A 15,297-nucleotide genomic window follows, 5' to 3' on the forward strand; every position below is an offset into this window, starting at 1 on the left:
AGACACCTTGTGAAAATGATGAAATTTGGCTTCCAGCATTAGGGACTCTCTGCCAAGGTTGAGCTTATCAGCCTTCCCCTTGGTGGCATCACAGTCATGGCTTCTGCCTAAGCACGGCCACAATTTCAGGTGGAAATACTTGGCCATCTATTGCCTGGATTCTGTAGGAATGGGCTATCTTTAGGAGTTGAAACTTCTTATCAGATGTGGTTGAAACTGTATGTACACACATACGCACCTGCCTGAGGTGGGGAAGAAAAAACGGAAGGCAAAGCTTCAAGATCAAGGGGTTGGCATAGATGGGTGTGTCTGGGAAGGGGACGGAGCCATTAGGTCCGTTACCTGAGTGGTCAAGGTCTGATTTTAGCTCCCAGTACAGGATGTAGAGCCCCCGCTGCGTGGGGAGCCCAGGGAGAGGAAAGGCTCACCTCACCTCCACCCCAGACTGCCTGCAAGAGCTGATTGCCTGTTAGGGTGTGAGCAGGAATGGGCTCGTCCCCACGGGGACACCAAAGGGGACATCAGTAGACTTCTGTCATGCATCAGCAGTGAATTAGTTTTCAGAAGCGTGGTTTGCAGGGAGGCAAAGAGCACTTCCCACGGCTGTGGAGGTCACCCTCCACCCTTGCATCAGCCCATCCAGAAAAGCAGCAGTCACTGCTTCAGGAGGTGAAATTTCACTGCACAGAGCCTGGTGTGGGTGATGGATGTCTGAAACCTGTATCTAACACTCACAATGGAAAGAGAGATTTGACTCTGCTTCCTGACACTGTTGCACGACTGGAAAAATTGATAAACTGGGTATGCAAAGCAGGAGAAATTGTCACTACTGCTAGAAGTCAGGCTAAAGTCTCCTCTCAATGCTGGCACTGGGCAGCAATTGATCCTTTTCCAAAATGGACAGTGATACTCACCACCTTCTGGAAAACACCCACACTGGGTAGAAGGAACAAACCTGGAACTGCAAATGTTTTTTCAACCTTCAAAACACCTCTCATTTTTCAAATCTGAATAGCTGAGCTGCAGCAATGGGACCATGGCTACTGAGTGCAGTCAGGAGAAGTGAGCATAAATAGTTGATCCTGGCTCAAACTGAGCAGTTATTAAACCAGACACGGTAACGAAGCCAAAGGCAATGGGGTCCAAAACTAACTTGACTGCCTAATTGGCCTCTGCTGGAGACAGTGTCTGGGGAATATGCACCTATCCAAAAAAGGAGATGTCTGTGTTGGAAAGCTGAATCTCTGGAATTCAAAGAAGTGTGGAAAGCCAAGAGTGTGGTGTGGATTTCATCTTGGCTATCAGCTGGAAGTATCAGCCTTGGAACACGTCTTATGAGATCAGGCTTTGGAAACTCCCTTTAAGGATATGGCCCACATGAAGTAAATAATTTCCAGGCAGTCGGCTTGGACCAAACAGTGGCAAAACCCCATAATAATAACACTATATGATGGCAGAAAAGGATACATTAAAAAAAAAAAAAGAGAAAGAAATCACAGTAGCAAATCATGAAGCTACAGATAGAGTAAAAACCTGCTGAAGAAAAGTCAGGAAATTATGTTTCCTAGGATACAAAATTGTTGAGAACTTTTTTCCTATCAGTAACAAAGAGTAAACACACAAAGCAATATAAAGGAGGCTGAGTGGAACCAGCAACACCCACCCCACAGGCATACAATTTTATAGGGTTTCATTGGATTTTTGCCTCTATAACAAAATGCCTTAAAGTTCTCAGAGTATCTGCACCACCAGTTTCCAATCATTTTGATTTGCAGACTCCAGAGCTTTTCCCAATGAATGAACGGACCAAACGTAGCAAGCTGAAGCCCACTGCCAACATTTGCCTCTCCACAGCTGCCCGTCTCGGACCCCTGTATGCCAGGGCTCTACAGGACATGGATTGAACACCCCTGAGCCGTGTGGTGGGAAAACCCCTCCTTCTTGTGTCTGCTGAGGCTTGGTGGCCCACAGAAGACACCGTAAAACTACCACGGTACCCCTCTTCTTACTGTCTACCACCCGTGGAAGCAGCAGGGGCTGAGGGCTCGGTGGGATTTCAAGGTGAGGGGGTTGGCACTAAACGCTGAAGGAATGTGTTGGAGGCCGTTGACACACCAGTGGCACAACCCCAAGGGCTACAGCTGTGGTTTATCATGCCCGATGCTGTCCAGGTGGGCCCAGAGAGGGATCCTGGAGAGACGTCAGGATGTCTTGGCCCTCCTCATTGTCCTGGGCTATGGTAAAGGGCTGACACGCAGAAAGAGAGCTGCTGAGAAATGCACGAACGCTGTCAAAAACCTGCTGCAGACCAAGCCTGCCGAGCGAGCAAACAAGTTCAAGTTTGACACGTGCCTCCAGACCCTTGAAATAACCTTCTTCCAGAAGGGCCGGACATGGGTCGGCGTGCCTCTCCCTCCGGATGCCCGGCATGGCGGTGAGGGTTGGGCATAGAGGCTGTAGCGGCTGTTTCTGCTTGCAGAGTGCATATCCAGTGGGCTCACTGGCAGCTCCGACCCCCCAAATAAGTGAATGAATAAATAATAACAGCAAACAGGCACACCAATAGTGCCCCAGCTGGAAACGTACTGGCTCTGCTTGAAGCAATAGGAATGCAAAGGAAGGCCTTTCATTCTCCTGAGAGACAAGCCATAAAAACGCATGATAGAAACAGCAATGAAAGAGCTAGGCCAGCAAGGACTTGATTTCCAGCCTCTTCTCCAAAGGCCTGGGGCTGAAATAATGTAGGTTGCACTCCAGTACCTTCACAGCTGCACATGGGAAGTTTGCACAAGACCGCTGTGCATCTGTCCTGGCACAGCTCCTCATTTCTTGCTTTCATGAACAAAAAATATCCCTGTTTAGGCTCTGTATGCACAACAGAATGATAATAAAAAGAAACGATTTTCATACATTCCTCAGGACTGCATCTGTGCTCGGCACCTCAGACCCAGGGTTGTATTTGCCATCCTGCCTTTGCAGCTCCAGTAAGGCAGTGCTGTTGATAATAACAAAAGTGTCTTTTCTCTCCTTTCCTGGAACCTCCACTTTGCTTCTCTGAGGGTTAAGCTTCCCAGAATAGAGATAGTCAATGTAGTTTTCAGGCTTGCTGGAAACAATATTGCTGAGCATCATGACAAAGAGAAGAAAGCCAAAGAACCCAACGATGATGAGGATATAAAATGAGGCCATTATCTCTTCTTGCATCTCCAAGGCTGGGTTGCTGAAATTATTGAACCGAAGGGTCTTCTTTTGTTCAACAAACATGTGGAGTAAATTCTGCATGACCAAACTGCTGTTTGTGTGATTGCTGAAAGCCATCTTATGCTTCCACTCTGGCTGCAAAAGCTAAGCAAAACAAAGCAAAACAAAAGAACCAACTTAGCTGCTTAATGCACATCTGTCCTTTCATGTTTTCTAGCTCAGGTCCTTCACACCATTTCCTCTCCTCTGCTGTGTAGCTAACTGCGCTCGGCTATCCTCTAGCAGCACGTCTTGTATGGAGAGAGCCACGGTGAAAGCCAGTGGCAAGTTAGTGCAAGAATTCAGAGAATCAAAAGCTGTTTCTCTCTGCATGAAAGATGTACATGTACATGCATGCACGGGCACATGCTATTACTTTAGGCTGACGCGGTTTTGCTGGTGACGTAGTGTCAAAATCAGGACATCCGAATAACGCTGACAGTTCCAGCAACTATCTCAATGGAAACAGAATGACTCGTTCTTAGGTACCAGTATAATTCAAACAATAACACTGCTAAGGGGAGAGGAGAATAATACTGGTATTATAGCCCTGGCTCCTGAGTGGAAGGGCCGTTTGCACTAAATCATCTGCAGTAAAACCTGCTGAATTGAAGAAGAGCTGTGGGAATGAACTAAATTAATCCAAACTGATGTAAGTTTGTTATCTTGCTGAGAAGGAAACCTGAGAAATTATTTTCTGCCAAATCATGTTTCTTGAGGTTGTCTTCTTTTTCTTTGTGAGCTTTTTTCAAAGTCACTTTTAGCACAAGAGGAACTTAAATCATTGCTTCTAAGCAAACCACGAAATCCTTCCATTCTGAAAAATTTCAAGATAAAAAGTTTTGACTCCATTTCCTGATCCCACATCCAAAAAATAAGCTTTTGCTTTTGGCAGCAACAATTTTCCAATTTTGATACAAATCTATGTATAATTTTTGGTTCTCTGAAATCCCCTTCTTTGGGAAGTATGTGATAATCTTAGAAAAGCTTTGTGCAGATCTGCCTGTGAGGTCTTGCCCAGCTGTAAATAGAAACCAAGAGTTTCATCCCAAACATGCAACTTTTGCTAACTTAAAGTCATTCACTTTCCTTGTTGTAGTTTTCCTTGCTCTTCAGCCAGCGCTGATTAACCTGTGTAGGTCTCCTCTCGCAAAGGGGCTGTACAAACTGAGGCTGCAACCCCACGTGTTGCAACAAGAGCTTTGGTGATTTACAATACCTGAGGATTTGACTGACCCCTTAAATCTCATACAAGAAACCATTTAAAGAGCTAGATATGAATAACAGTATAAAAAGCTCTAAAAAATTTCCGATGGAGACTAGAGAATGCTCCCTCAGAGCAGCTCTGCCTGTCAGTCTCCCCAGGGACACTTGGCAGTATTAAAATGAGGGCTACCCTTGGAAAAGAGAGTGGCCTGAACCTCAGGTGAGGGCAGCCTCCTTTCCTTTCTCATCCTCCTTGCAGGTACAGGTGGCAGGAGATGTTTTATCTTCCCTCCTTGTGCTTGACACTGGGATGTTCACTACTCCTGACTCAGGAAAGTCGGGCATTTCCTCTCCGGTCCAGCTAGGATGAGCCCATCACCAGACCACTGAAGTGCTGATTGGGTGTCTGAAATTGACTGAGCATCCTGGATGATTAAGGTTATCTATTCCTGGTTAGGTTTCCTCCTTCTTGCAACTATTACCTTTTAATGAATGTGTTTACCCTGCTGGCTGGGTTGTGACTGGTCTGCCTGGAATCTATTAATAGCCAAATAACCACGACGGGTGGCTGCGTGAATCAAATGCAGAGCTTACGTGGGACCCATTTGCAGAGGCGTGTGGAGATTTACAACCACAGCACGGGAGTTGGAGATCTACCAGGGGAATATAATGAATTGCAGCAACAGTGGGGGTGTGGGACCACACAGTTCAGGTAGAGTATAGCTTTTAGCTAACCAGGATTTTTTGGTCTGTACAGAAAAATAGAAAGGCAAGATTCCTTCCAGATTCCAAGCCAGATACAAGTAAACTGCCCGTAGATTACAAAACCCCTCTCTGCCCCAGCCCAGTCTGGGTACATCTACTTGGCTGCAGTAGAAATCAGTGATCACAACACTCTGCAGAAATGAAACCTGTCTTGGTGTTCCCCTTTGAGAGGACACAATGTGAAAAAAGTGATCTATACCTTGGCTGAACACTAGGTGAAAGTTTTATTCTGAAAAAGATTTAGTGAAAGTAAATTGACTTTCTGATAAAAAGATTTGCTCTGTTGCTCCCCAAACCCACATTTCCCTTTTCTGCCTCTCCAGCCTATTCTGCTGTACTGGCTGTCCTGGCTTTTTTGGCTAATGCCATGATGAGCTAGCTACAAGACACTGCGGATGACCAAAGTTCAGAGATGTACCAATGGTCCTTACTCTTCTTGATAGATGGACTTCCTAACTTTCTGCAATCCCACTGAAAAAGAACCCAAACAACCCACCCTCTTTGCACACCCAGACTATCCTGTACCCAGTTGCCAAAAATATACTCACTTGCTATCATCTAAAAGTGAAGCTAAGCTTTGAATGCTCTTATCCATATTTATTACTTCCAGTATCTACAGCTGCCTGCATGTTGTTGAAGGGCTTCTTCTGCACTCATTGTATTGCTTTATGGGCCACCTCAAGCACTGCTCCAAACCCCTGGAGACAGGACAGTGGCTGGATGGACTGTCCCTCTCATGTTTGGGAAGATGATCTCTGGTTGGGAACCGCAGCTCCATGCTGCCCTTTGGAGTCTCTTGGCAGGATCTCCCCGAGTCCTGCCCCCACAGGAGTGGGGCTGGTCCTTTAGCGATGTGTACAAACTGTTGCGGTTTTAAAATTGAATACAAAAGCATAGTGTTTTGACACACAGTTCCTCAGACACTGCTTTCTAAGGAATACAGTATTTTCTGCTCTAGAACAGTGAAACTAGTTAAATGTTGGACTGGCACTTAAAATATATGGAAGTGTGGGTATCACTGAGCCATGTGTCACTTCACTACATTAACATCCTATCTGTACCGAAAACATTTAAGGGGGAAAAGATGCATTTTTGCTTTTCAAACATTTTTCCCTCCCATACAAAATACAACAGAAAAACAACAGGACAGGTACCAATCCCCAGAAAATAATAATGAGAGGCTTGAGGCAAATGACAAAACAAGCCAGAAGGGCAGAGTATCGCCAGTTACTTTAACGGCTGCCTAATTCTCCTTTGCCCAGGCACACAGCACACTGGAAATTTTTAACTGGCAGGCTGTGGGGGCCAAGCACAAATGTGATGCTACTGAAAGGCAGAAGCTGAGTATTCACACCGAAATGAGAAAGAAGTCTAGGGTAGGATCTGCCTTTAGTGGCAACTAGGGGAAGGATTAGTGGCTGCTGTTGAGCCACACCAGGCCTCTAGGAGGGACAAAACAGGCTTCAGATGGTTTTGTCCAAGTAAGGCTATGTGTCATTTGTCTGTGTATACATGGACACTCACCCTCCCCCCCCCCCCCCCAACACACACCCACACACATAGACAATGCTGGAAAGATACTGGGATGTGACATCAGCACTCCTCCAGGCTTCAAACATTTGCATTGCTACCTTTCCCCCATCATCATATTAGATACACAGAAATCAGCTTTTTTTCCCATGATGGGATTCATCCTTTTTCTACCAGCTCCCCTCTTCACTGCTTTTCCACAAGCTAAGGATTGTTTTTCCATTTTGACCATTTTCTGTGTGTGTGCAAAGGTGTGTCCCACACACATCAACTAGAGATATACATCACTATTGTCTGTCTTGTAAGTAGCCATAAATCCATGCACACAGATATGCGTGCATAAACTTCTCCTCTCCCTACACATACAAACACATGCTAAAATATAAAAACACCCACAGAGCTACTTGTATAATGTCAGATATAGCTATTTTTTTAAAAAATGACTAGTAGCTTGAGTGTTAAACAGAGCTGAGATTTTCAGAGAACAGCACTTTAGGGGGAAAAAAAGGTCCAGTAAATGTATCCAACATAATGGAAAAATGAAAATGAAAATTTAAACCAGTGCCTATTTATCACAATGTAGAGGAAGCTGCAGACTCCCCAGGAACCGTAACAACAGCTATGAAATGTTATACCTATCAAACAGCTTACTTACATGCAGACCTGGCTCTGTCCTGGGAGCAGCACCTCTTTCAGCTGTCAGGCTTGCTCCCAGCTGACCAATGCATTTAACTATTTAAGGAGCATAGGAGAGGAGTGGCTTCTGCTTCTTGCCTCTAGCAAGTAATCACAGGCACATTATGTATGAGGGAGTGTCAGCAAAGCAATGTGGTAACAGGATACTATGGGCCTGTGAGGCTTCTACTACATGGGGGCTCTATGCAAGTGGCCATATATGTTCCCTTATCGTGCAGGGGATCAGAATAATGTGAACGAGGACTCAGTTGCCTCAATACTGGGCAAAATAAACCATAAAGGCTGCTGTGGGTGGATGCTTGCTGCTGGTCAGAGCCCATGTAAGAGTAGATTATGGCCCTGAGGTGATTTTTTGTTATTCATCATAGATCTGTCATTTTTAAAGTCAGTGACTCTCAGAAGTGGGAGAGAAAATAGCAGTGTCCTAGTGCCCCCCAGATGTGTTTGGCTGATGCCATCTCGTCATGCCAGAGGAAAGAGGCTACGCAGTTGTGCCTCCTTGTTCATTGCACACCTACATCCCTGCTTGTCCTGCTTTACCCTTCTGGTGAAAGGATGGGGAAAGAAAGTAGCCAGGAATGGGAAAGAGGATGCTGGATGAAGCAACCTTGCTATCTTTCATCTTGCGTCCTCCTGCCCCAACCTCTTATATCCTGTTCTGCCAGCTGGGCATGGGTGTTTTATTCCATTCACACACCGTGGCAAAACAGCACGAGTTACACCCCTTCACAGCCAAGTCCCCTTGCAAGATCAACACATAACACCACCTGTGGCTTGCAACATCTCTAATTTAACTCAGACTTTGCCATGGGAGCCACAGACGACTGCTGGCGTGGGGTTACTTTGTGCAATCAGAACAACTGAAAGCAGATGAGAGAGGAGGAGAGCTCAGGCTAAAGCCAGCTGGTTTTCCTTCCATGGAAAGCAGGAGGGAGGAGGACTGTGAAAGGTGAGGGTAAGCAGGGCCCCACTACAGCAGGGTATGTCTGCCTTCAGGAAGCGGCAGCAGCTATTGCCATTAAATTGTGGTCAGACAGATTCATAAATCTTGCTGTGGGACTCGGTTCAAACTACTCATTTTTTCACGTCTAATCTTTGCTGGATAACATACAGTGCTTTGAAAGTATCAGCAGCTCATTAGGCGAGCTGCACCTTTGGCTAACAAATGCAGAAATAGGAAGAAAACCAGAAGCAGGGAGCTACTGGTTGGAGGAAAGGACACCTGAGGGCTCCCAGGCAGCAAGGACAATGGGGAAAGAGAGGTTTCGTAAACTCTTACATATGCCTTCCCCCACTCGTGTATAACCCCTATTGCTGCCAGATTGCTGGAGCTGTTTTACAGCTAACCCCCAGCTCTTGAAGCAAAATGTGGTGCTAAGAGTATTACTGGTTTAAAGCCACCATCCCGCTAAGAGCCAAAACCCAGCAGAGAGCACGAAACGCCAGTAGGCCTGTCTGGTCTTGCACCGGACAGAGCCAGAGACCCAGGCTGGCTGTGGGTGAGCTGGCAGGACACGACGCATTGCCCGGTGGAGATGCCAGCGAGGGCCAGGGAGCGGCGTAGCTGGGTCAGCACGGCCCTACAGCATGGCTAATTAGCTGGCTTCTCTGCAGAGCTCATCGGATTAGACCCAGCGCTGTACTGATGTTGCTGTCTTGTTTCTGAGGAAGCGTGGTCAGGGCTAGGGAAAGATAAGCCTCACACCTTGTCCTTTTGCCCCATCAAGTATAGTTCCTTTGAGGCTCCTGTCCCCACCCCTCTACCTAGCTGGAGCGTGGAAATGGAAAACCCACCTGTTTTCATACCTCTTCCCTAGATTTGATGGTCCTTTTTCTTGGAAACAAAATCAAATGGAAATGTGAAAGTGTAAACACTGAAAACAAGCACCTTGGGGATGATGGCCATCCGATCACCTGCACAACATGGGAGTATGAGCAACACAGGCTCAAGCATACACCAGAGGTGGGATTTGTTTCACTGCCTGGGACTCTATGGGGAGCTTCCCTACTCAACGGGGAAAGATAGATAGACCTGAAGGGTGATGAGTCCATCTCTCAGCACAACGTGCCCTCAAGAGGAGCTTGCTTTCTAATGACTGTGATTAGTGCCAGCGTCTAAACTGACGACAGCAAAAGTGCTGTGAGATGGACTCCCCCCCCACCCCCAGTCATACCAAGGCAAAGGATGTAGGATTTCTACTTGTCCTTCCCAAGGCAGGAGAGCAAGGACCCTGTGTCACCCAGGGGAAGCATCTGGATACCATTCCCAACAACGAGAATGAAGGAGCTGGGGTAGCGTAAGACGTCCAGGCGAGGGGGAGGGCAGAAATTATGGCAGTGCGTCACAGGACTAGGATCCCATTGCAGTGTGGATGGAGAGAGGCATGCAGCCACAACCATGTCCCTTGACCAGGAACAAGTACTCACCACCTGCCTAATGGTGACAGCCTCCTTCCTCCACCCGCAGCCCTGGAAGTCTGTGCCAGTGCCAGGTGGCACCTTTCTTTTAAAAGGAATGAAGGGTGAGGGAATGGGTTTGGAGCATCAACATAACAGCAGGGCCAGAATAAGTACTTCTGACAGTTTTTCAGTGAAGGCATATGGACCCCAGAATGAGCTGGGAAGTTTCCATTGGCCAGGGCACACCAGCCAAGGATCTGATTCTCTTATTACTGAAGTTTCATTTTTTTAAAAAGATAACGTAAGGGAATAATACACATCAGCAAGGCTATTTTAGTCATATTTTTGCACAAATATTGTATTTGAGAGTGTTGCCAACTCTATAGTAAGAATTGAAGCCCTGGAAGGGGTTTAGGAGCTGGTAGAAATCGAACTAATCTCCGTGCTTCCCCTCTTCCAGGACCAAGGACACCTGGAAAAGCACATACAGTACATGACCAAGACAGGCATCAGGTCTTTAAAATCCTGTGGGTTGGAATGAGCCAGGAACGGAAGATTCATCGTGCTATTGAAGTGCCTGGACAAGCCCAGATGACCTTCAGACTTGAAGCATTTCCCATGCACACTTTCCTCTGGAGCATGCTAGCTTGTTTTCCATGCTCTCACCCCCCTGGGATATAAGGTGGATCATGTCTTCAAGTGATATTTCCTGTTGAGCCAGGATGACCTGCCTGCCTTGGAGGAAGTGGGATGAAGGAATGTCTGGATCTAAGATGAGCAACGGATCATTTCTCACGTGGCCAAGTCCTGCAAACAGACCACACTGGTCATCTGGGACAGTGGGGTACTGAGGACCTCAACCCCATGTGGTTCCTTGCTCGCTAGCCCTGTGACTTCCTCAAAAAAAATCTAGGTCATGCCCTGACAAGTACTTACTCCAGGAATGAACCATCCCCAAGACAGGGATGCTGAGGGGTGCCCCTTCCCCAGCAATCCTCCTGGGGGTTGCTGTTGGCTGGAGGGCCCCAAGGTGTCTCAGAGGCAGGCCTGGCTTGCCCGCGAGGCAGGGCACAACGCCCAGGAGGTTGGCACGCTGCTGCAAGCACTGACAGGAGACCTGCTCTGTTGGGAGCTGGAGGAGCCAGCACTGGAGGAGAAATACATTGAGTTAGCAGTTAGCTGTGGAGGATTTGTTAGAATACTGAGCTATTTTATGTAGAAACCTCCTTCCTAAGGCCTTGGTTGGGCAAAGTGATACTCTGTCATGTCCTTCTCCCAGCTGCCTCTCGGTGGTGGCTGAGTCACCTTGGCTTCCTAGAAGAGCTGAAAAGGGACACTCACTCGTTGCGGCCGAGGGTGAGGGCTGCAGGTAACGGCCCCAGCGCAAGGCAGTGCATATTGCCTCTCGTGCAGGTCAGACCATGTCACGAATTGCATTGCCCAAGTTTCTGTGGCTGAGAATGAGCCAGAGCTTTCATTTTGCTGTTGCAATAATAGGCCTTGGGCTAGTCCTGGTTATCTGGTGACCTGTTTCTCTCTCTCAATGCTCAAGTGTAGGTGTGAGAAAAAGCTCGTCTGAATTCCTGAGTATTTATGCAAAACACTGTTGCAGCCCTGATCGTACACTGGGGCTAAATGGAAAAAACATGGTGCTTGCACATCTGCTCAGGGGTCTCTGGTCCATGCCCATGCATTGCACTGCAGTCATGTGGCTCACTCTTTCTTAACTGGTTTTTCCTACAGGACCTTTAGATACTTCCAATACTCCTCCTCAGCAATAGGGGCAAACCTTGAATAGCTACTTGCACATTGAGTACATCAGATGAAAGAAAAGAGCTTCTGCCTTCTGTGAGATAACGCAGTATGAGTCATATGGCAAAAATTATGTTATTAGACATTGCATTATGAGTGATTGTGATGATAAAAGTCTAAGGCAGTTAAGTTTAGGCTCTTTGTTTCTTTCTTCCTTTTTTCTAGCTTTTCCAACATTTATTGGCTGATCCTTCTAAATGCGTTTAGCTTCCTCAGTACTCCAGTGTAGCAGACCTCCACAGTTTTTGCTGCTCTCCCACCATTCTCAGACTCTCCCTTTGCCAGGAAATTTCATTTTCTAATGCTGTCTGAGTGCTGCTGTGACCCCACATCACCGGGAGGCAGCTGTGGCAGCCAGTGCCGCCGGGACCTGTCCTCTTGCAACAGAGTGTGCTTCAGACAAAGGCATTGCCAAGCAGTGCAGACTCATCCCTGCTTCATCACTTGATCCTTTTCACGTGCAGGCTCTGTGCAGATGTAACTGCTTCAGGAGGTGGTTGTCTCAGAGCCACATCCAGCTTTTGCCACTTATGACTCACCTACTGACAGTAAAATTCTGGATATTGCCCCTTAATTGCACCTGTGAAGCAAAAAAGATCCACATTTATTGTGGTCCAATGTTCACGTTTTTGGCTCCTGTCCAAACACATGGTAATACGATTTGAGTAGTATCACCTTCAGGACAGCAATAAAAGCAATTGCCACTCCTATCCTGTGCTTCACATCCTGTTTCCACCACAGGCTGCACACTAAGGAGCTCTTGCCCAGGACAACGTCACCCTGGGACAACCTGAGCCAGCCTGCAGCGGTGGCTGCTGGCTGATGGTGAACACCAGAGGACGAGCGGTGCCTTCCCCATAGGAGGAGGCAAGCCAGAGCAGGAAAACTAAGCGTAGCAGTACATGGAAGACTGGCATAATCTGTGATGAATGCTGGAAATATCCATGAAACTTGGCAAAGACCTTTTTTTCTCCTTTGTTTCACTCCTGATTGCATCAGAGTAGGTGGAAGAGGAGGGCACAGAGGGCTAGCAGCATTGGAAGAGAAGTCGTGTTTGCTGCCTTGTGACTGCAGCCACTAGCAGAGATGCAGCTGTGGCAGGGTGGTTACCCTTCAGGGTGTTATTTCTGGACCACAGCTGTGATGAGCTTCTCAGACATTGACCTAGAGTTGGACATTTCTAAAACCACAGGCTGGGCAGCTGGGAACAGCTGTCTGGGATCTGCCCATAATGTCCCAAAAATGGAAGAAGGAGGTGTCAGCAAAGGAGGAGTATTTGTGTAGGGCCACGATCTAGGGAGGCACCTGGGTACGGCCACACACAATGGCAGGAGGCCAGGTAGTTTGACAGGTTGCCCCATGTTGTCCCCGCCACTGTAATTGCCTGTTTCCTCTTCCCCCTCCCCTGAAGATTTCCAGATAAAATGTGTTAGCCTGAACCACCTGCACTGGGGTTTAACATGTTTCCTCAGAGCGGGCCAGAAGCATGCACCACCAGCTGGTACACACTGGTCTGGTCCCTGCAGTAGGTGCAGGCTTGCCCTCCTCATTGAACGGAAACTGTAACATGGTACAGAACCGCAAACACCTCTGATAAACACATCAGGTTGCAACATCCCTTTTCTCCTTTTCTAAAATTTCACAGACTGCTTACTTATCTGCAAATCCCCAAGAGTGCCAACTGCTCCTGTGGATAAATAAAGAGGCGAACCCAGATGCAGGGTAATGCACCATCTGTGTTGTTTCCCGCTGAAGGAATTTTGGGAGGGAAAAGAAAAGCTGCCTGGAGCTGGAGGAAGGAAGGAAGGAAGGAGGGAAAGAAGGAATGAAGGAAGGAAGGAAGGAAGGAAGGAAGGAAGGAAGGAAGGAAGGAACGAAAGAAGGAAGGAAGGAAGAAAGGAAGGAAGGAAGGAGGGGAAGGCTGGTGCCACCAGTGTGGCTGTGATGCGCCTGGTACCCAGGTCCTGGGTGTCTTAGTGGGAAAGCTGGGAAGCAGGTCTGGGGTTTTGGCATGGCTGCTGGCCCCTGTGAGCAGCTACTGGATGGTTTCATTGCCATTTAGCTTGCTGTATTGGTTTTGTTTGGCAAGGTTTTGGTAGCGGGGGGGGGGGGGGGGGTTACAGGGGTGGCTTCTGTAAGAAGCTGCTGGAAGCTTCCCCTGTGTTCGAAGAGAGAGCGAGCCCATATTAGCCGGCTCTAAGACGGACCCGCCACTGGCCAAGGCCGAGCCAATCAGTGATAGTGGTAATGCCTCTGTGATAACAGTTTTAAGAAGGAAAAAAAGTTGGGACGGGGAGAAACTGCCGCCGGAGTGAGGAGTGAGAACATGTAAGAGAAACAAGCCTGCGGACACCAAGGTCAGTGAAGAAGGAGGGGGAGGAGATGCTCCAGGCGCCGGAGCGAAGATTCCCCTGCAGCCCGTGGGGAAGACCCTGGTGAGGCAGGCTGTCCCCCTGCAGCCCAGGGAGGTCCACGGTGGAGCAGATCTCCACCTGTAGCCCGTGGAGGACCCCACGCCGGAGCAGGTGGGTGCCCGAAGGAGGCTGTGACCCCGCGGGAACCCCGCGCTGGAGCAGGCTCCTGGCAGGACCTGCGGATCTGTGGAGAGAGGAGCCCACGGAGCAGGTTTTCTGGCAGGACTTGTGACCCCGTGGGGGACCCGCGCTGGAGCAGTGTGCTCCTGAAGGACTGCACACCGTGGAATGGACCCATGCTGGAGCAGTTCGTGAAGAACTGCAGCCCGTGGGAATGGCCCACGTTGGAGGAGTTCGTGGAGGACTGTCTCCCGTGGGTGGGACCCCACGCTGGAGCAGGGGAAGAGTGTGATCAGCCCTCGTCCTGAGGAGGTGAAGCGGCAGAAAATAACGTGTGATGACCATAAACCCCATCCCTGTCCCCCTGTGCCGCTGGGGGGGCTTGGTGGTGAAATCCGGGAGTGTAGTTGTGCCCGGGAAGAAGGCAGGGGTGGTGGGAAGGTGTTCTGAGATTTCGTTTTATTTCTCATTACCTTGCTCTGGTTGATTTGTAATAAATTGAGTTAATTTTCCCAACTGAGTCTGTTTTGCCCGTGACGGTAATAGTGAATGATCTCTCCTGTCCTTATCTCGACCCGCGAGCCTTTTGTTATATTTTCTCTCCCCTATCCAGCTGAGGATGGGGGAGTGATAGAACGGCTTTGGTGGGCACCTGGTGTTCAGCCAGGGTCAACCCATCACACTTGCCCAACAATTGCCTCTGCTGTTATTTCAGTTATGCCTTGGCCTCCATGTGCTGTGCCACAAAATGCTGGATACACACCATGGCAATGTAGTTCTGCTCATGTTTTTAGACTACCAGATCACAAGGTATCAGTTTATATCATATAACACTGTTCTTCAGACCAGACCAGATCGTTTTCCTCACGGGTCACACACTGGGATGTGGTGATGCCCTATACTATAGGGTGATGTCCTTTTCTTTGACCCTGGTGAGTCCAAATCAGGGTGACATCCCGTTCCCACTGTTGTCAATTACAGCACTGCCGTCAGCAGAGACATTATTGTTACCTCTACTCCTGCCCAAGCCTAGCGAGGTTGTTCTCCAGGGAGAAGAGCTGGCCCACATAGCCAGGGTGGACATCGTCATGTTCCCCTGGAGGTACATGGGAAA

At 48.2% G+C, this 15,297-nt stretch overlaps 1 protein-coding gene across 1 annotated transcript in view; it reads left to right on the top strand.

The window, feature by feature from the left end:
• SMIM11 (small integral membrane protein 11) overlaps nt 1-13,717 on the top strand; it is a 35,753-nt gene extending 22,036 nt beyond the window's left edge. The window contains exon 5 of the mRNA XM_049835264.1: nt 10,298-13,717. The gene's annotated coding sequence lies outside the window, so the exon portion shown is untranslated. The remainder of the gene's footprint in view (nt 1-10,297) is intronic.
• Nucleotides 13,718-15,297: the final 1,580 nt, after the last annotated feature.

Source organism: Accipiter gentilis, chromosome 32 (assembly GCF_929443795.1).
Source record: "Accipiter gentilis chromosome 32, bAccGen1.1, whole genome shotgun sequence".
Taxonomy (NCBI): Eukaryota; Metazoa; Chordata; class Aves; order Accipitriformes; family Accipitridae; genus Astur; species Astur gentilis.